This window comes from Arachis ipaensis, chromosome B10 (genome assembly GCF_059453495.1).
Source record: "Arachis ipaensis isolate K30076 ecotype BB chromosome B10, ASM5945349v1, whole genome shotgun sequence".
Classification (NCBI taxonomy): Eukaryota; Viridiplantae; Streptophyta; class Magnoliopsida; order Fabales; family Fabaceae; genus Arachis; species Arachis ipaensis.
In genome coordinates, this window is record NC_142435.1 from 132,610,981 (window position 1) to 132,633,478 (window position 22,498).

At 31.7% G+C, this 22,498-nt stretch overlaps 2 pseudogenes; both read left to right on the top strand.

Annotated features, from left to right (window-relative positions):
* Positions 1-3,859: 3,859 nt before the first annotated feature.
* Positions 3,860-9,956, top strand: LOC107621059 (pollen receptor-like kinase 4 pseudogene; annotated as a pseudogene).
* A 1,319-nt stretch (positions 9,957-11,275) lies between these two features.
* Positions 11,276-14,430, top strand: LOC110268100 (uncharacterized; annotated as a pseudogene).
* Positions 14,431-22,498: the final 8,068 nt, after the last annotated feature.

Here is a 22,498-nt window from a genome sequence, read left to right on the forward strand (position 1 = left end):
ATTAAAATAGTTGGTAAAAAATCTTAATCTGGAAAATAAACATCTTTGAAACCTTAACTGTTCTTTCCCATAGTTCTCACACCAAATTTGATGTTCACTTTCTGAGCTCTGTTTTTCTGTTTAATGTTTTTGAACCTCAAAATTTTATTTTCTGCTTGTCTGGCTAAGTAAATCATTTGACTATTGTTGCTTGGTCCATCAATCCTCGTGGGATCGACCCTCACTCACCTGAGGTATTACTTGGTACGACCCGGTGCACTTGCCAGTTAGTTTGTGAATTGTAAATTCCGCAGCAGGTTCTCCTTATTTGAGTTCATTCCTCCTAATCAGTCCCCATTTTTCACTAACTCCAATATTGATCTTTTTTCTAGTGATGATTCTACAGGTTCTATCTCGAGTCAATCTCTACAGTCTCCTACTGTTCCGTCTTCTCCATCTCCCGATGATTCCAGATCGGACGATGATTCTGCTCCTACTGTCATACCTCCTCCTCCCACTCATTCTTCTATGATAAGAAATCCACCTCCTCATCTTTATGATTATCATTATTTTTCTACTATTCTTCATCACCATGAACCTCAGTCATTCAGAGAAGCCTCCACAAATCCATGTTGGTAGCAAGTAATGCAGGAAGAAATCCAGGCACTTGAAAAAGCACACACTTGAGATTTGGTTGATCCTTCTTCTAATCAGGAAGTTGTGGATAATAGATGGGTATACAAGATCAAGACTCGCTCTGATGGTTCTATTGAACGTTATAAGGCACGATTGGTTGCTCAAGGTTGTACGCAAGAGTATGGTATTGATTATGAAGAAACTTTTGCTCCTGTTGCTTGTCTCATATCTGTTCGAGCTGTTCTTGCCATTGCTGTAGTAAAAAAATGATCTCTCATTCAGATAGATGTGAAAAATATTTTTCTTAATGGGATTTGAAAAATAAGGTCTATATAAAACCACCTCTGAGTTATCCTTGTCCTTCTAACAAAGTCTATCTCCTTGGCAAGGCACTTTATGGTCTTAAGCAAGCTCCTCATGAATGGTTTGATAAGTTCAACACCACTATATGTAGTCTTGGTTTCACTTGCAGCCCTTATGAGAATGCTTTTTTTATTTGTAAAAGTGAACATGGAGTTATTCTTCTATTTTTGTATATTGATGACATGATCATTACTGGAGATGATGTTGATGGTATTTTTAATCTCAAAGCTTCCCTTCACCATAATTTTGAGATGAAAGATCTTGGTTCTCTTAGTTATTTTCCAAGTTTTAGGGTCATATCTACAGATGACGGTATCTATTTCTCTCAAGCTAAGTATGCTTCAGATTTTCTTACTCGCGTCGGGATTACAGATAGTCGTACTGAGTCTACTCCCCTTGAGCTTAATGTTTGATTTACCCCTATGGATGGCACTGTTTGGGATAATCCTATTCTTTATTGACAGTTAGTTAGAGGTCTCATCTACTTGACTGTCACACGCCCAGACATCGCCTATCCACTTCATGTTCTTAGCCAGTTCTTGACAACTCCTCGTACTACTCACTGTGCGGTCTTTCTTCGCATTCTTCGCTACATCAAAGGCACTCTGTTTCATGGACTTCATTTTTCTACCCATTTATCTTTATCCCTTCAAGCATACTCAGATTCTGATTGGAGTGGTGATCCCACTGATTGTCGTTCTACTACTAGTTATTGTTTGTTTCTTGGTGACTTTCTTATTTCCTGGCGAGCCAAGAAGCAAATGTTCACTGCTTGCTCAAGCACAGAAGCTGAATACCGTGCTCTCGCCGACACCACTGCTAAGGTTATCTCGATTCGTTGGCTTCTCAAAGACTTGGGTGCTCCTCAGTCGTCCCCGACTGATATTTTTTGTGACAACCGCAGTGCTATTCAGATTGCCTATAGTGATATTTTTTTATGAACGCACCAAACACATTGAGATTGATTATCACTTTGTTCGGCAATGTCTTCTTATTGGTGCTGTTCGTCTCATAATTGTTGGAACTCTCAATCAGACTGTAGATATCTTTACGAAGGCTCATCATCCTACTCGTTTTCGAACTCTAGTATCCAAACTTAAGATGGTATCTTTAGCTCCCACTTGAGTTTGCAGAGGAGTATTAAAATATATTAAGATCAATTAAGATCAGTTAGTATCATTTATATTTATATAATATATCTGTGTATTTATTGTAGAATTTTGTACTTTTATTGCTTTGATTCTTTTAGCACCTATATATACCCTTGTATTATACATTGTACCTTTGATTCACACTCAATAATACACTAATCATATTACTCTCTTGTTTCTAATATTTTATAAAATTTCAAAATTTGTGTATCTGTGTTTATGTCGGTGTCCGTGCATCATAGGACATAAGTAAATTTTACGTTTTGGACATTTTTTTTGTTTGGTTGACAGGGCTACGGGCTTTGTAAAATGAATAGTATGCAATTATTCCTTTGGGGTTTTTTTTCCATGTTCCATGACGTACAAGACATAAAATTTCAATGACAAAAAAAAAACTATTAGTTTGATTTTAATGATTTTAAGTTTAAGTTTAACTTTTATATTAATAATTACATATTATCGCATATACTAGTTTTAGTATATAGTTATCATCGATAATGACCAGAGCACGTCGTTCATCTTAATGTACAGAATTGAACAATAATCCAAACTCTACATACATAATAATACTGCACGTTATATTAATGAGTAGTTGAGTACATTAATAATTTAATCTCATCAAAGCTACAATAAAGCACAGCTAGCGTTTTGAAAAAAAACGTCGTATAGCACGTTCAAGTATTAATTTTACAGCCATCTCCTTTTAATTTAATTTATAAATATTCAAATTCATATTACAACAAAAGCATGCAAAACAAATAAAATTATAGCATAAAACTGATCTTAATTAGTTTATTCTTTTTTTTGTCAACACAATTCATTGGTCAGAACCACAGGTCTAATGTGATACATTATACATGTAGAATTAAAGAATGTAAAACTAAATCCAAAGAGGATAGTTGAATTATTCCAATTCCTTGTAAGATAGTGTATGTAAACACTAATAACAATAAAATAAATTAAATTAAAATGTATGAAACCAATGTAAAGAAGCTAATAAGGGACATTCATCCTCACCATTAACAAGGAAAAACAGCTACCAACCAACCATAAGCAAGAAATTAATATATATATATATATATATATATATATATATAATGAGAAATCTTATATGTATTATCTTTCTTTACGTCTCTCTTCACCTTCTATTATTTTTAGTATATATTTAAAGTAACTAGAAGCAAGAGTTAAAAAAAATTATCTTTTATATTATAAAATAATATAGCAGAGAGATATATAAAAAGAGAAAGCATAAATAAGAAATTAATTTTTAATTAGTTAACATTAGTCAATTTTTTTTAGAATTTATAATTTAAGATCTAAAATTAAAAATTTGTGATTTAAAATAAATAAAATAATTAAAAAAGTGGTACAATTACCATAAAAAAGTGGTACAATTATTAGATAACATTAGTTAACATTAATTTTTTAATATTATTACTCATAAAAAAGTGGTACAATTACCATTTCTTATAAAATACAACAATTAAACAAAGGCTATCTCACCTTTGGAAATTGATGAGGTCCAAAAACTTTGGCCGGCATAACCAGCTCATCATTCTTTGTAGAAATGGCATTGCCAATATCACCGTTTAAACACTTAATTAAACCACTCTTAATCAATTTCATGTGCATAATCCTTTTCCTCCTCCCAACATGCGTCCACAATCTAATCTCTCTATTTCTTATACTACCTAGCTAATCACATCATATGAGCAGCCAAAATAATCATGGCACATGAAAGAAAACACTATTGCTTCATCTTCTTCTTCTTCCTCCTTCTCAGTATGGTGTTTGCCACGCTGTCACGGGCAGACAACGATACTCAAATTCTTTTGCGGTTCAAGAACTCGTTGTCCGATGCCGGCGCCTTACAAAACTGGGACGAGTCAATCAATATTTGCAGCTGGACCGGCTTGTTATGCAAAGATGACAAACTTCATGGACTAAAGCTAGAAAACATGGGATTAAGTGGCACCATTGACATAGACATTCTTTCCGAATTGTCTATTTTGAATAGCTTTAGTGTGATTAACAACAACTTTGAGGGTCCAATGCCGGAGTTCAAGAAGCTTGAGAGGCTAAGAGGATTGTTTCTTTCCAATAACAAATTCTCCGGCCAGATTCGCGACGGTGCGTTCGACGGCATGAGGAGGCTGAAGAGGGTATTCTTGGCGGAAAACGAGTTCAGCGGCCATATTCCTAGCTCTCTTGCTCAATTGCCAAGGCTTTTGGACGTGGACTTGCATGGAAATAGATTTGATGGTACCATACCTGAATTTGAGAATAGCGATTTTAGGGTTTTTAATTTATCAAACAATCAATTGGAGGGTTCAATTCCAAAAAGCTTGAGCAATGTGGATCCAAGTGCATTTGCTGGTAAGCCAACATTCTTTTTTCCTTTGTAATTCTTAATAATTAAACATAAACTCCTAAGACTTTGTTTTTATTGAACAAGTCACCCGATCTATTAGTCTCCTTAAGAATTAAAACGTTGGCAATTTTATTTTATTTTTTTAAATCAAGCTAAGTTTAGCTTATTCGAAAGAGATATTTTATTTGACAATTTTTTTTGAGTTTATTAAGGCAATTTTTTTATGGAAACAAAATAAATATGATGTTCAAAAAACTTTGTAGAACGAACAAAAATATTAGGTTTACATTAAAATTTGTCACTAAAATCAATCATTATGTATAAATATATGTATAATTTAATTTATTTTTAATATATATTTTACACTAATAACTAATTTTAGTTGTTAATTTTAATATAAATCTAACATAGTTGAAAACAAATGAGTACCTACAATTTGTTTTATTTTATAATTTTAGCTAGTATAAGTATAGAAAATTAACTTTTAATTAGTTAATATTAATTTATATTTTATTATAAATTAAAATTGTTTTTTAATTCTCGTTAAATTTTAGGAGAATTTAAGATTTAAAATTTGAAATAAAGAAATAATTTTAAAAAATTAATTAAGATTAAGTAAAAAAATTGCTCTAGTTAAAACTCTTTTTAACTACATAAAAGAGACATATTATGAAAAGTATCTAACAAAAAATCTAACCAGCAAACTTGAGACATTTGCAAATATGACATAGAGAGAAATGATTTTATTATGAATATTTATTATATTTATTTTAATATATAACATATTTTATATTTGGGATCCACTTAGATAAAGATGTCAAAAATATATTTTTTTTAAAGATGTTTTTTAAAAATTAAAATTTAACAAATATAATCAATTAAATTGTATTATTTTTATTAAAATTAGACTGGACAAATCAATTTAGCAAAAAAATTAATAAATTAAATTTTTAAACCAGTATAAATTAATATTTTTTATAAAAAATTACTACAATATCTCTATTATAAAATACAACTAATATATATAATAAAAGTATTTAGAAAAGGGCTAGAATTTAGAATTCTCAAAATTAATATATATAATAAAAGTATTTTAGTCATTTTATATAATAGGGGTATTGTAGTCATTTTTTATAAAAATAATATTAATTTAGACGGATTCAAATTTTGATTCACTATTTTTCGATCAAATTAATTTGTCTGACCTAATTTTGACAAAAATAACATAGTTTAAGTAATTATATGTGTTAAATTTTAATTATTAAAAATATCTTTAAAATAGACGTTTTCTAGGTCTTTATGAAAACATTCCCTTTATATTTAGCAATATGAAAACAGATGCATATCCACTAATTTTGAGATAACTGTTTTTGTTTTAAAAAAATTCTGCCAGTTATAATTTTTAAAGAACTGTATATACTAACGAATATGCTAAATATTATATACTGAAATTAGCTTTTAAAATTAGTGATTAGAATAAAATACACATTAAAATATAAAATATATATTAAAAATAAGTTAAACACTATATATATTTATATATAAATATATTGTGATTAATTTTGGTAATTAAATTTTTTTATGATTAGTTTATTTTGGTGTGCAAATAATATTTTTGATATATATACTAAATAGTAAATATGAATAATCACACTATCTGCATCAAAATTAATTCCAACAAAATCAAATTGTCTATAATTAATTTTTTTATTTTTCTTGTGTATCAGGTAACAAAGGACTATGTGGAAAACCTCTAAGCAACCCTTGCAGCAATAATGAACAACCCACCCCTCAAAATGACAACAAAACTAACAAACATCGCACACTAATAATTATAATTATCATAGTGGTAATTGTGGTTATCTTAGTTCTAATCCTAGCACTCTTCATAATCATAAATCGCAGAAGAAAAGCCAAAAACCCTAATCAGCTGGTAGAGGCTGCAAATGCATCAAAACATCAGAGTAGTGTTGCAGTTTCAAGTGATGAGGCCAAGATAGCGACATCCATGGAGGCAAGGGCATCCATTGAGCCAAGTATATCAATAGAAACAAAATCCATAGACATGGCTGCGACTGAGGCTGAGGCTGCGACAGCCGTGTTATCCATTCAGAGTGTTGAAGATGGTGGCGGCGGCCACGGAGGAGGAGGAGGAGGAGACTTTAACTTTGTGAGGGAAGATAGAGAGGTTTTTGATCTGCAATACCTGCTGAGGGCCTCGGCCGAGGTCCTCGGCAGTGGAAGCTTTGGATCAACCTACAAAGCTATGATTCATAGTGGTCAAGTTGTGGTGGTGAAGAGGTTCAAGAACATGAACAAGCTTGGAAAACAAGAATTCTTTGAGCACATGAGAAGGCTTGGGAGGTTGACACACCCTAATGTGCTCCCTCTAGTTGCATTCTACTATGGAAAAGAAGAGAAGCTTTTGGTCTATGACTTTGTTCAAAATGGGAGTTTGGCTAGTCATCTTCATGGTATGATTATCATTTATTATTGCATTTTAATATTTCTTAATTAATTGTTATATTCTTGAGTCTTGACACACTATACTAGCATAGTTATTATCAAAATAAAGAAATTGTGTTTTTATGTTTACATATATTTCATAAACATGAAAAGAAAATGAAACACTTAAGAATATGAACTAATTCTCTTCTCGTTTTTTTCTTCTTTTAACCGATTCTATCAAGGAATTAATAAATATAGATGTTTTTAATGAAGTTTTTATATTGTATACAAAATTTCAATCAGGTTTTCATATACTAAATGATAAATTAATTGGTTTTGCTTTTTTCTTGAAAAGCTTTATACAATACTTTTTAATTTTCAAAGTGCAAAGTTTTTGTTAACGCATTATTATTAGTTTGATTTTTATTGTTTCTCTAACAACAAAATAGTTAATAAAAAAATCAGGTCTCCCTTATAGCTAATGGAAAATGCTACTTGTACAACAAAATTCAGCCTTTGATCAACCTTTAATATTATTTAATTAATTTTTAATTAAAACATATTCCTATTTTTTAAGATACGCATTTATAATTAAGATTAATTTAACTTTTAAAAACTAAAATTTCTCTAACTTTCTATCCACTTCATAGTTAGTTATTATTTCCTTCTTTTACGTTTCTTCTCTCTCTATAACACGGTTTTCTTCTTTTTTTTTTTGGTGACTACACGGTTTTCTTCTTTAATATTCCAATTTGTATCTGCAGAAAAAAAAATCAAAATCAGTGCATTTAAAAAAAATTAATCCCTTACTTATTACCTTTGATAAAATGCAGGATCTGTTTTACGACTTTTTAGTGATAAATAGTCGAATATAATTATATACACAAACTAAAATATTTTTAATTGTAGTTTTTTTTTTCAATTGTAACACATCTAAAATTATTAAGTTATACAAAAAATATTTTTAAAACACATCCAAAATCCAAAATCATAAATCTAAAATTTAAATTTAAACATTAAAAAACAATTGTAACACATCTAAAATTATGAATTATATAGAAAATATTTTTGAAACACATCCAAAATCATAAATATAAAATCTAAATTTAAACATTAAAAAACAATTGTAACACATCTAAAATTATGAATTATATAGAAAATATTTTTGAAACACATCCAAAATCATAAATATAAAATCTAAATTTAAACATTAAAAAATAATTGTAACACATCTAAAATTATGAAATTATACAGAAAATATTTTTAAAACACTTCCAAAATACAGAAATTGCACATGCAAAAATAATGATTGCAATATATATGAAAATCTCTTCAAGTCATTTTATTCGATTTTTATTTCAAAAAAATCAAAATTTATACAGAATAATAAAAAAAAGTAATGGTGTTAGAGACTCATCCAAACTTTAGGTAAATTTTTGGCGTGGACGAACGGCGACGTTGATGCGGACGAACGGCTACGAGGAGGAGGAAGGCGGCGACGAAGATGAGTGTTGACAAAGGGAATGTGGCGTTGCGAATGAGCGCCGAGAAGGAGGAAGGCAGCGTTGAGGATGAGCGCGGAAGAGGAAGGTGGCACGGATGAACGACGGCAGAGGATTACTTCTCGATGTGCGCCTCTAAGTTTTCTATGTGCGCCTTTGGGTTTTCTACATGGGGACAAACGTGACTTCTCTGCTTCTTTGAGTGTTTTTTACGGGTTTAGTTAATAATTTGATGGTTTAAGCCTTATTTTATAATTTTAAAATCAAAATTTTGAATTTTGAATAATTTTATTTTTAGATATGTATTTAAATTATAATATATTAATAATTAAATATATTAAATATGAATCAGAAATTTAAATTTTAAATTTCAGTTTTTTTAGATTGTATTTTGAATATGTATTTAATTTTAAAAAGACAATAAATCTATTCATAATTTTTAGATGTGTTTGTTTTAATTTTTTTTAAATTATTGTAATAAAAGGCTGAATGTTGTACCATTTTTAAAGGATGCCTAATTGAATTGATAATTAATTGAGTTTTGCTACGTAGATAATGACTTTTGTAAATAATGTAAACAATAGGCTCTAAAATTAACCTAATAAAGTAAAAAAAAATACTCCATTAACAAATTACTTCTTAAACCTTAACATTAGAATAACCATTTACACACCTAGTGAAATGAACATCCAACCATTGTTAATTATGCACTAGTAAATCGAATCAAAAGAAATAACCATCCAATTAAAAATAATAAACATAATCATCTACATACCTATTAAATTAAACCTCCGACATATTCATTATTCATATTATTTAGTATTCTTATTCTCTACCTATACCTTTTCTAATTAATAACGTTATTATTATTGCTAATGTGCAGGTAAACGAAGTTTAGCGTTAGATTGGCCAACTCGTTTGAAGATCATAAAAGGAGTAGCAAGAGGCTTAGCATACTTATACAAGGAATTTCCAGACCAAAAGCTGGCCCATGGACACCTCAAATCCTCAAATGTTTTGTTAGATCATGCATACAAGCCTCTTTTAACAGAATACCAACTCGTGCCAGCAATAAACAAAAGCCACGCCCAGCAATTCATGGCAGCGTTCAAGTCTCCCGAGGGAAGCCAGCACGACAGTCCTGGCGACAAGACTGACGTGTGGTGCCTCGGGATCCTTATACTGGAGTTGCTGACAGGAAGGTTTCCTGCAGATTACGTGAGGCACGGAAAGGGTGCGAGCGAGGAGCTAGAGACATGGGTGAAATCTATTGTGAGTGGGGAGGTGATTGATAAGGACATGGTTGGAGGAAGCAATGGTCAAGGGGAGATGTTGAAGATGTTGAGGGTTGGGATGGGGTGTTGTGAGTGGAATGAGGGGAGTAGGTTGGAATGGAAGGAAGCTGTAGCCATGATTGAGGAGGTGAAAGAGAAAGATAATATGGAAGATGAATCTTCTGGTTTTAGTGAGTGGGACTTGTCCTTTTATTCGGAAACTCTTTAGGTTGTATTTGGATGAAGCATAATTAAATGTGAGAAGTAAAATGAGATTTAATAAGAAAGTTGAATGAAGTTTAAAAGGTAAAATTATCAAAAAAAAATTCTTAGGTACTTTAAAAAAAAAGCAAAGGAGAGTTTTTTTTTTTTTTATTTCATTCATATTATGACACATTGTAATGTTGAGAAGACATAGGTAATAGGTTTCTCCAAAGAATTCAGGTCTTCTGCATTTTGAAAATTTAATTTTAGCAATAAAAATGTCCCCACATTATTAATGAAATAGAACAAAAACTCTCATTTAACTTTGAAAAACCTAAAAAATTCTCAAATTATCACTTGCTTTATTTTCCAATCAAATATGATTCTATTTGAAAAAACACAATTCAAAAACTCTCAACTAACAAGGTTCACTTTATTTCATCTCAAATAATCAATCTCAAAAAGTGCTTATGAATTCACCGATCTTCAAGATTAAAAAAAAAAAGTCTAAAGAAATAGTGGTTAATCTTATAAGGGATATTTTAAATACCCACTACTAAAATTCAGATATTTACTAATTTTTTTATCTAATATTTTTTAAAATATTAGCTATACTAATAAAATTATACTTTTAGTAACATTTGTAAAATAAATGTTAAAAAAAATTATTTTTATTTAAAAAAAATAAAAATAAAATACAAACATTACCAAATACAAAGGAGATGTCCTCTTTAGTCTTCATTTCTCCCAATTTCACGCGTCTTCTCACTCCCACTTTCGAGGGGTGTTCTATTCAGTCTTCATTTTTCCCCAATTTCACGCGTCTTCTCACTCCCACTCTCGAAGCTGTGAAACCACCTCTCGCTCCTCCTCTTCGATCTCTCGTTCCGCCTTTTCGATCTCTCGTTCCGCCTCTTCGATCTCATGGTTTGCGAATCGAAACCACAATCCGGTGTTCTCACTCTCACTCCAGCTCGCGTTGTCTCGCTTCTGGTTCATCCTCTTCCGCCGTCGTCTTCTCGCCTGCACCGCCGTCTTCTTGCCGGTTCCATTGTCAGCTCGTCCCACGGCCTGGTAAGTTTCAGTTCTCTTGTTTATTTAGTTTCTTACTCCTTCAATCCTCTTTAATCTTTAGGTAATAATTAATTTGATGTATAATTATTAGTTGATTTAAGTTTTTAATTGGTTATTTAGTAGTTAGGTTTTGAATTTAGGTTATTTACCGATCTCGAAACATGTTTATTTGCTTATTAAGTTGTTAAAAATCATACATTATTAAGTTTTCATATCCTCTGTTTTCTAGTTGCTTTTTCTTACTAAGCTTGGATTCTAATTTTTGTTTTGATGTTGATGTGGAATGGAGCTTCTTGAACTTGGAAGTGGATGAGGGAATAATAGGGGAGTTGAGCTGCTTGTTACTCTTGTTGGAGGTGGAGCTTGTGGAATTGAGCTTCTTGAAGCCAGTAGTGTCGGGGGTTGTGGTTTTAGAAGATGATGAACTCTTGGAGGAAAGGTTTTCGGATTTGATGGTTTTGGTTTTGGTTTTGGTTTGGTTCTTGGCAGAAATGTTACTACTAGATTTGAGTGTTTTTGTTTGGTTGTTCTTGGTGGAAAGGAAATTAGATTTGATGGTTTTTCTGCATACAATAATCCATTAATGTGATAGATTTTTATAGATAATTCTGCATGCATTGTGTTTTTATGCATACAATAATCCATTTCCATAAAAATAATCCATTTCTGTTTGTATACTCTCTCTTTTGATTATGCCCATGTAAGATAGGATAACTGTAAAAACTAAAAAGTAAAGCAGAGCAATTTTTTCAAAAAGATCATCAATTTGAATCTAATTATAAGTAGAATCAGTTGAGCAAACAATAATAACAAAAATGATATTTTCTTAAAAAACTAAATTACAGCCAGCATTATATTATAGAGAGAGAAAAAAGAAAAAAGCTAATATAGAAATACAGAAAATTAAGAAATTTTTTAATGAAAAATATACTAACAAAAATATAGAAAGAAAAAGAACTGAAGAAGCAATGATGATCAATCTCTCTCTTCTTCATAGTAAGAGCACTATTTTTATCTTTCTCATAGGAATCGAATGGAGAACAAGAAATGAAATTACAAAAACCCCCCATAAATAAGGACAATAATCTCTATCAAAGCAAGGGAATTAGCCTTCCACTCTCCAGATACCCAAACCAAGCGGCGTCACTCCAGCGTCACGCTATCGTCGATTCGTTCTACCACCGTCTGATGCAGTTTTCAGCCATGCTCTCTCTCCCTCGAGTTCCATCGTGCTCCCTCTCCCTCATACTCTATTCGAGTGAAGATTTGCTGCGATTTAAGTTATTTTTCTTGTTGTTTAGTTCTTAGTCGTGCTGTATTTTCTATGATTTACTGGTTTGATTTCTTGTTCTTATTTTTTCTTATTTAATTGTTCAATCATGGCTGTGTTTGCTGTTAATTGTTCAATTTTGGCTGCCTTGGTTAGTTGGTGTTTGGAGAATAATTTTCTTTCACTTAATTTATGTTGTTGGTTTATAATGGCTGCCTTGGTTGATTACTTGTTGTTCAGTTCTTGGTCTTGCTGTGATTTTTTTAATTTTTTTAGTTCTTGTTCTTGCTCTTTTGCTATTATTATAGGTCTTTGTTCTTGATTTTAGTTCTTATTTTTGCTGTGATTTAGTTCTTGTTCTTCTGGTCTTTTCTTATTTAATTGTTCAATTATGATTGTGTTTGCTTTTAATTGTCCATTTATGGCTGCCTTCGTTAGTTGGTGTATGGATAATAATTTGTGTTCACTTAATTTTAGTGGTGGAGTAGGCTCAATTGGTGGCACAGGAGGAGGAGTAGGAGGCCTTGGTGGAGGATTCGGTGGCGAAGACAGTGGTAGTGGTCTAGTGGATGGTTTTGGAGGAGGTAGCGGTGGGGGTGGTGGTTTAGGGGGTGATTATGGAGGCGGAGGCAGAATAGGAAAAGGGATAGTTGGTGGAGTCGGTGCATAAGGTTACAAAGGAATTGGTGGTGGCATTGGAGGAATTGGTGGTGGTGCCGATGCCATTGGTGGTGTTGGTGGTTTCATTGGAGCCACCAAGAAACAAGTTGAAACAAATAATAAGCCATGATTATCAAAACTATTTAGCTAATAGAAACTTCCAATTTTCATAGATTTTGTCATATGATATTTTAATTAATTTCATGTATGTGTTGTTGATTTTACTTCATAAAAGTGCTTGCTTAATTAATCTATATTTTTTTTCAATGATGTTGTTAATGTACCCAATAATAATTCATGTAGCTATATGTATGAGTAATGAGTAATATATATTTTGTGAGATCGATCTTGTGATGGAGTACATGTATAATTTTCTTGGAGTAGAAAAAGATTTAGCACTATCTAATATTGTTCTGCTATTTCTGCTTGAATGTAATAATACATGCTTGTTATTTTCTACTTAATACTGCTTGTTCTGCTTGAATGATTATATATCAAATTGGTATGTATGCTAATACTGCTTTCATGCAAAAATATTACAATTATTAGTTTAGATGGGAGATTCTTCTATTTCTTCATGCATCAACTATAAACTATATATCTTTGAGCTTTGGCCTTGAGATTTTATCTTACGTACTTTCTATAATTGTTATAGTGTTATGGGAAACAAGAAAGACAAAGCTTTAAGGTCAAGCATCTCAATGAGATATATTATCTATGAACAAGAAGAGCAAATTAGATTAGGTCCTTGTCAATCCCGATTAATATCAACCGTGAAGAAAAGTAGAGGATTGAAAGGTGGTTTTATGGTTAATATCATTGGTGAGTTAGAGGATATTGCATCAAGCCCTTCTCATCAAACACCTTTAGTACCATATGCTAATGATGACAGTAAGTGTGCCTTTATTTCATGTGATTTGAAAGAAATAAAATAATACTATTTTTAATTTCCTGCTTGTGTATGTGTATTTTATTCTTGAATTTGATAATACCTTGATACTATTGCCCGATTCTTTTTTTAAAAAAGAAAAAAAAAACCACAGAAACAAACAAATTAGGAAACTGAGATAATTTTGACTTTTGTCACGGTTAATCTATTTCCTTTCAAATGACTTTTGCTTTTAATACTTGATAACAGGACCAGTTTTAGCATCACCCCAAACTAATGATGATGATAATAAGTAATTATGTTTTATGTTTAGTTTAATACTTATAATCAAGGCATATTATTTTTTGCATTATTGTCTTTTATTTATTTATTTCCATAACAGGACCAGCAACCAAAAAAAAAAGGGGTCCGACAAAGTGCCTTAAAACTCATGGTTTAAGCTATGAGGATCGGCTGCCAATAAGATTAAATAAGTATGGTCAACCAATTGGTTGCAATCGAGCCAAGTTAAGTAGTCATTTAGGGACTTTGGTTAGAAATGCACATCTTGCTCCATTGACATACACAAGTTGGCATGGACTTAAAGATAATTGGGAAGATTTGTAGGAAGCTACCATTGCATTACACTTTTACCTCTTTTAACTTAGGTGTTTTTTTTTTCTTTATTGATCTTAAAAACTAAGTATTACTACATCATAGTACAGAAAAAGTTTGACATTGGAGCAAGAGCTAAAGGGAAGATTTTTTTGTCATAGATTAATGTAGTTTGAATTTTGGATTTTAGTCCAAGCTTGAGGATGCCATAGTTTCACATCCTAAAAAATTAGAAAGCACAAATCAAGATGATATACTTTTCCAAGTATTAAGAAAAGATCAACCCAGTCGTGTCCGTACTTATGGTAGAGGTGTTGTAGCTTTAGATTTGTGGGGACCTAGATCTCAAGTTGAGACGGAGAGGTTAATTGAAGAAGTTAATGAGAATGCTCAAACAGAAATTCAGAATATACAACAAAAGATGCAAGAGGAGATGGAAATAAAACTTCAAGAAAGAGTGGAGGACATAAAGTCACAGATGTTGTGTAGATTTAATGTGTTTTTGAATTAACTACAGAAAAATTTTTTAGGAGTAGAAATTTCATATCTCTCTTTTATGTCAACTACTTCAAATACGAAGGAAGTAGAAGCTACTGTAACAACAAATCATGAAGTTTTTGCTGTTAAAAAAGAGGTGTTTATATTATTCTTTGCATTTTTTCTTAATAATAATTTATAAAATTTACTTTTCATAGTGTTAAATGTATTCAATCATTTAATCTACAATGAACCAATCTTAGCGTGTATAGACTAATAGTATCATTAGCATTCATTCGGAATTCAAAGAATGATATCTAAGTTTATAATTTCCTGTTTTAGATTTAAGCTACCCTCAAAGTATTTGTACAGCAGTACTCAAGCTATATTATATCTGTTTTATATTTAAATAAATATTAACTACTTCTTTTTTTACTAAAATATTGGAAATTAGTATTTTTTTTATTATTTTATTTTGTTCAATAATTTTTAACTTGTTTGTAAATTTTCAATTTTCCATAGTGGGCTCATAGTGGGCTGATGCACGCCTTTGGACCTGTCTTAAGATTTTTTAAACCTTTACATTTCTAATGTGTTTGTTCATTATATTTTGATTCTGATTTAATATATCTCTTGTTTTTAATTCCTTTATTTTTTATCTTCACTTCATAAACACATACAATTTGAATCAATATTATTATTTTCTATTCTATTTAATAACCAACAACTATCACGATAAAACTTCTTAACAAATTAATATGTGAACTGAATATTAAAAAAATGAAGCCATAAAACAAACAGAGAGTCGTGCATGCACTTTTGAGTGCCCCTTTATTTTTTCTTTCCCTTTCTTATTATGGGTGGTTTAATAATATTATGGGTGGTCTAATAATATTTTATTTTTCTTATATTTTAGATTCCAAGTAAATCATCTACTATAACAGAAGGTGTTTCTAAATCTCATACTAAGTCATTACCTCAAACAAGGGAGAAGAATGTGATTCTTTTACCTAAAAAGAAGCAGGTATATTTATACCTAAAATTGAAAAATTTAAAATAGCATTTATAATTCATGCTTTATAATAATATATCATATTGAGATTTATTGTAGAAATATTGGTATTGGTGTCTTAAAATAGTTATTTTTTTGCAGATTTTTTGTTCTTCTCTTACTCGAGAAGTTCTTGACTTGAAATTGGAGAAAATGAAGCATGACCAACATAAGAAAAGATAAAAAAAAAAAAAAAGAAGAAGAAGAAGAAGAAAGTGGTGTGCTTGTAATATCGAGATGAATTTATGAATTTGTGAATTTAATGAAAGAGACAAACTTGTACAATGATTATTGATTAAAGAGGCTATAAAAATTTTATTTTGTGAATTTGTGTATTTAATGAAATATTTCATGTTGTAGTAATTAATTTTAGTATATTTATATTGTGTATAATATAAAATAAAAAATAGTATAATAGAACTAAAAAATATTACTAAAGATCTATTGTAACATTTTATAAGTGTTAAAAGAAATATTTATGGTAATATTTTTTTAAGTGTTACAAAAAATATCTATGGTAACATTATTTTAAATGTTACAAAAAATATCTATGGTAATATTTTTTAAGTGTTACAAAAATTATCTATGGTAACATTTTTTTAAATGTTATAAAAATTATCTATGGTAATATTTTTCTAAATGTTACAAAAAATATCTATGGTAACATTTTTTAAGTGTTACAAAAATTATTTATAGTAACATTTTTTTAAGTGTTACAAAAAATATTAATTGTAACATTTTTCTAAGTGTTATCATGAATGGTCTATTGTAACATTTCTCATAATATTACTATAGGATATCTTTTGTAACATTTTTATTAAATGTTATTAAATCTTTGAAAAATGTTAGAAAAACTCTTTAGTAACATAGAGTATATTTAACATTTGTTAAAATATTACTAATATACATAGGTAACATTTTAATATGATTTGGTAACATTTTTTAAATGTTAGTAAAAGTCAAGTATGTAGTAGTGACCTCTAGTTATAAAGAGCAGAAAAAATTAGAAAAATACTTACAAGTCATTATCACAAATTAAAAAAAAAATTATAAAGATGTCATTGGGAGAGTTTAGAATAAACTCAAAGGGTGGAAGAGCAAATGTTTGTCTCTCGTAAAAATATTAACTTTAGCTCAATCACCTGTCAGTCCAGTTTTCAAACTATCAGATGTAGGATGATAGAATTTCTAAGAGTATTTGTTATGAGGTGTATTAAACCAATCAATCACCTTAGCCCATGACAACAATAAAGACGTCTCACGGCCCACAAATTCAGCCCAACAGAATACACAAATTAAATTATAATTTAGTCTTTATCTTATCTTATAGTTATCTTTATCTTTATCTATATCTTATCTTTATCTAATTTTATCTTTCATAGGCCAATACTCTATATATACTTAGTTTTACCTTCATAGTTTACAATTCATTCAATCAATAATCAATAAAATTTCTTCATCTTTTTCTTTCACAATTCTTTTATTTTCCTATTCTTTCACAATTTTATTATGGTATCAGAGCTCCTCTTGAGCTCTGCTGACATCCATGAATCAAGGAGAAATGGCACACCAGCAACTTCATCCGGAGTCTCTTTTGGACCTTTCGTCAGCCCAACACTTTTCTTTCATGACACTTCCTTTCAATGAAGAAGCTCGTCCTTCAAACCAACTTGAGCTTCTGCCAAGTCCAACTACTCATTATCTTTGTTCTTTCAATACCTTTTCTACTGTTAACAATTCTTCAAATCGAGATTCATTCTTGAATACTTGGATCATTGATTCTGGTGCCACAGATCACATTGCATCAAATTTGTCTTGGTTTATTTCTTACACACAAATTTCTCCTATTATTGTTCATTTACCAAATGGTTCTCGAACTACTGTTTCTTATAAAGGCATCGTTCAATTTTCACCATCCTTGGTTCTTCATGATGTTCTTTATTTACCTCATTTCAACTTTAATATTATCTCTGTTTCAAAAATTACTTCAGCACTCATATGTGAACTCACTTTTTCATCTTCTTCTTGCACTCTACAGAGCAACAATTTGGGGACAATTGATTTGGCCAGAATGAGAGAGGGATTATATGTCTTTGAACCTAATTTCGGTAAAAATTCATCCACTACACACTCCATAAATTCCATCCAATCTCCACCCATTACACCTTCCAATATATGGCATTTTCGTTTAGGACACCTTTCTGGGCAAAGACTTAATCATTTACATAAACAATTTCCTTTTATCTCTATGCATCATGACGAGGCTTGTGACATTTGTCATCTTTCTAAACAAAAGAAACTTTCTTTTTCTCAAAGTTTTAACAAAGCCAATGCAAGTTTTGATTTATTACACTTTGATATTTGGGGTCCGTTTCGACAAAATTCTATTCATAATCATAAATATTTTTTTACTATTGTTGATGATTTTAGCCGCTTTACATGGGTTACTTTATTAAAATCAAAAGGAGAAGTACAGAATCAAATAAAAAATTTTATTACTTTAATTGAAACACAATTCAACTCCAAAGTCAAAACTATTCGTTCTGATAATGGACCAGAATTTATTTTACCTGATTTTTATGCTTCAAAGGGCATTATTCATCAACGTAGTTGTGTTGAAACTCCTCAACAAAATGGAAGGGTAGAACGCAAGCATCAACATATTTTGAATATAGCTCGTGCTCTTATGTTTCAATCTAATTTACCATCATCTTTTTGGTCTTATGCTGTTAGACATGCTGTTTATTTACTTAATAGAGTTCCATCATCCGCAATTAATTTTAAAACACCATTTGAGATTTTACTCAATCTTCCACCAAATTATCATGACATTAAAGTTTTTGGATGCTTATGTTTTGTTTCTACCCAAATGGCAAATAGATCAAAATTTGATCCAAGAGCCAAAAAGGCTGTATTTATTGGCTTTCAATCTGGTTTTAAAGGGTATATTGTTTATGTTTTAGAAGATAAAAGAATTGAGATTTCTAGAAACGTAATTTTTTATGAAAAGATCTTGCCCTTAGTTACAAAAAATGTCCAATTCCAGACACTTAGCCCAACATTGCCAAACACACCTTCTCAAAAACAAGATTCGGTTAGTCTTCCAGTTGAACCCTCACCTATACCCATTGACCCAACTCCACCTAGTTCTTTATTTTCTCCAACAACCTCTCCTTCTTCCTCACTATCGTTTCCTAACCAAGTTGAACCCATGACCACCGAATCCCTTTCAACACTAGACACCAGCCCACCATCACCTTCTCATCCCCCGTCACCTTCTTCACCACCTGAGCAACCCCATCCTCGTCATTCCGACCGGCCTCACCGACCTCCAGCATATCTCTCTGATTACTTGTGTAATTCCTCTCTCATCTCTACAAATCAATCTCCCTCAAAGTGCAAGTATCCTTTATCTTCAGTCATGTCTTTTTCTTCTCTTTCATCTTCACATAAAAAGTTTCTTTTATCTCTACATTCTGACGTTGAGCCAAAGTCTTTTAAGGACGCCAATCAACACTCTAATTGGCGTAGTGCTATGAAAGATGAGTTGGATGCTCTTGAGCTGAACAAAACTTGGCGTCTTGTTGATTGCCCTGCAGGGGTTAAGCCGGTTGGCTGTAAATGGGTCTATCGCATCAAACGCAAGCCTGATGGTTCAGTTGATCGATATAAAGCACGCCTTGTGGCTAAAGGGTTCACTCAAACTGAAGGTGTTGATTTCTTGGAAACTTTCTCCCCTGTTGTCAAGCCTGCCACTATCAGATTAGTTTTGGCATTGGCCTCTATGAAGCATTGGCCTATACATCAGTTGGATGTCAATAATGCTTTCTTACATGGGGATCTTTCTGAGGATGTTTATATGACTCTGCCACCCGGATTTATATCTCCTCAACCGAATCAATGCTGTAAGCTACTAAAGTCACTGTATGGTTTACGACAATCTAGTCGTATGTGGTATGACAAACTTTCTCATCTTTTGCTATCTCATGGATATCAGCAGACCTCATCTGATTATAGTTTATTTGTCAAATTCATTGGTGATCAAATTTCTATCCTTTTAGTCTATGTTGACGACATTGTTCTCACTGGTAATTCTATTTCTGAACTTGCTGCCATAAAGTCTATTTTACACCAACACTTCCGAATTAAAGACTTGGGCCCATTAAAATATTTTTTGGGTATTGAAGTTGCTCAATCAGAGAAGGGAATTTGCTTATCTCAGAGAAAATATTGTCTTGATCTTTTGGAGGATTCTGGTTTATTAGGTGCTAAACCTGCCTCTGTTCCAATGGATAGTACCACAAGACTATATCAAGACCAAAGTCCCTTGCTATCCGACCCTTTTGTATATCGTCGTTTGGTTGGCCGTCTTATCTATCTCACCACTACTCGACCGGACATCATGTATGCTACTCAACAATTAAGTCAATTCATGGCATCTCCTACTGAATCTCATCTTCAAGCTGCCAAGCATGTGTTACGATATCTGAAAACTAGTCCCGGCAAAGGACTTTTCTTTCCAAGGGAATCAGAAATTCAGCTTCTCGGCTTCAGTGACTCTGATTGGGCCGGATGTCCTGACACTCGGCGATCTTTAACAGGTTATTGTTTCTTCTTAGGCAGTTCTTTAGTCTCTTGGAAGACCAAGAAATAAACCACCGTTGCCCGCTCTTCCACGGAAGCAGAATATCGTGCACTTGCCAACACAACTTGTGAACTTCAATGGATAATAAATGTGTTACAATTTTTACGCATCTCTCCTATTCGCCCACCAGTTTTATATTGTGATAATCAGAGTGCTCTTCATATTGCTGCTAACCCGGTTTTTCATGAACGGACCAAACATTTAGAGGTTGATTGTCACTTGGTTCGACAAAAAGCTCAAGCTGGAGTGATGAAACTTCTCCCAATTCCCTCTTCTGGGCAACTAGCTGACATCTTCACCAAGCCTTTGTCTCCTCAACCCTTCCATCTTAATCTGAATAAGCTTAGTGTTCTTGACATCTTTCATCCTCCAGCTTGCGGGGGCGTATTAAACCAATCAATCACCTTAGCCCATGACAACAATAAAGACGTCTCACGGCCCACAAATTCAGCCCAACAGAATACACAAATTAAATTATAATTTAGTCTTTATCTTATCTTATAGTTATCTTTATCTTTATCTATATCTTATCTTTATCTAATTTTATCTTTCATAGGCCAATACTCTATATATACTTAGTTTTACCTTCATAGTTTACAATTCATTCAATCAATAATCAATAAAATTTCTTCATCTTTTTCTTTCACAATTCTTTTATTTTCCTATTCTTTCACAATTTTATTAAGGTGGAGAAGCTCCAAAGAGAGTTCATTTGGGGGAAATGAAGAAAACCACAGAAAAATTCAGCTAATTAGTTGGAGAACTATGTATCTACCTAAGCACGAATGGAGATTGGATTTCAAGAGACTTTACTCAATGAATGATGCTTTTCTAGTCAAAATCCTATGGAAAATGGAAGGAAATTCGAATAATTTGTGGGTTCAAGTGCTTGATCACAAATACTGTAATGGAAACAGAAATTTAGACAACATAATTGCTAAAAAAATGGGAACTCATGCTCATGGAAGGAGCTGCTCAAAATGTGGCCAAATTTTCAAATAAAAAAAACAAAAAAACACTATGAATTTCATTTGAAATGACCAAAATATTCTCTTTTGGAATGATTTATGGGTGAAAAAGAAGGACTTTTGAAAGATTGCTCTCTAAACCAAATCACAGACAACAAGAGCCGAGTGAATGATTGGATTAAGGACATGGGAGAACGGGGTTTTGCTATTCTCAGCCACAACCTTCCACCTGTAAGGGTCCAGAGAATCATAACGATGGTTCCCCTTACCAAGAGGGAATGGAAGATATAAGAGTATGAATGCACACTGAAAATGGTAACTTTTCTACTACATCAACATACAAAGTCTTCAATAGTTAGTCAGTGCCTATAAAGACCGTATGGAGCTACATTTGAAATTGGCAAGCACCACAAAGGACAAAAGTGTTTATGTGGACCTTGATACATAAGAGACTTTTGACAAATTAAAGAACTGCTAATTTTTTTTTGGAAAGAGTGGTGATTGTAAAGTTTGCTAAAGAATCCAAAAAGATCGCTTACATGTATTGTACTAAAGCTACCATTATTTGGATTAATTTTCTAAAACCCACGAGATGCATAGCTTCTTTCAACAAAATTAGAATGATTGGATTAAAATTAATTTAACACACCAATTAGGAAAAACTCAAGGAATAAATTGGAAGGACATATTCATCATAACCTGTTGGTAGGGGTGTCCATGGATCGAATCTGATCCGCATATCCGCGGTGTTTATCCGAATCCGATCCAAAATTTGCGGATATGGATCCGATCCGCAATGCTTTCGGATCGGATCGGATCGGATCCACACACTAATCGGATCGGATTGCGGATTTTGTGTTGGTATCCGCATATCCGCGTATCCGCAAAAATAAAGAAATAAATAAGTAAAATATTCTTTTTATGTTTTATTTTAACTAA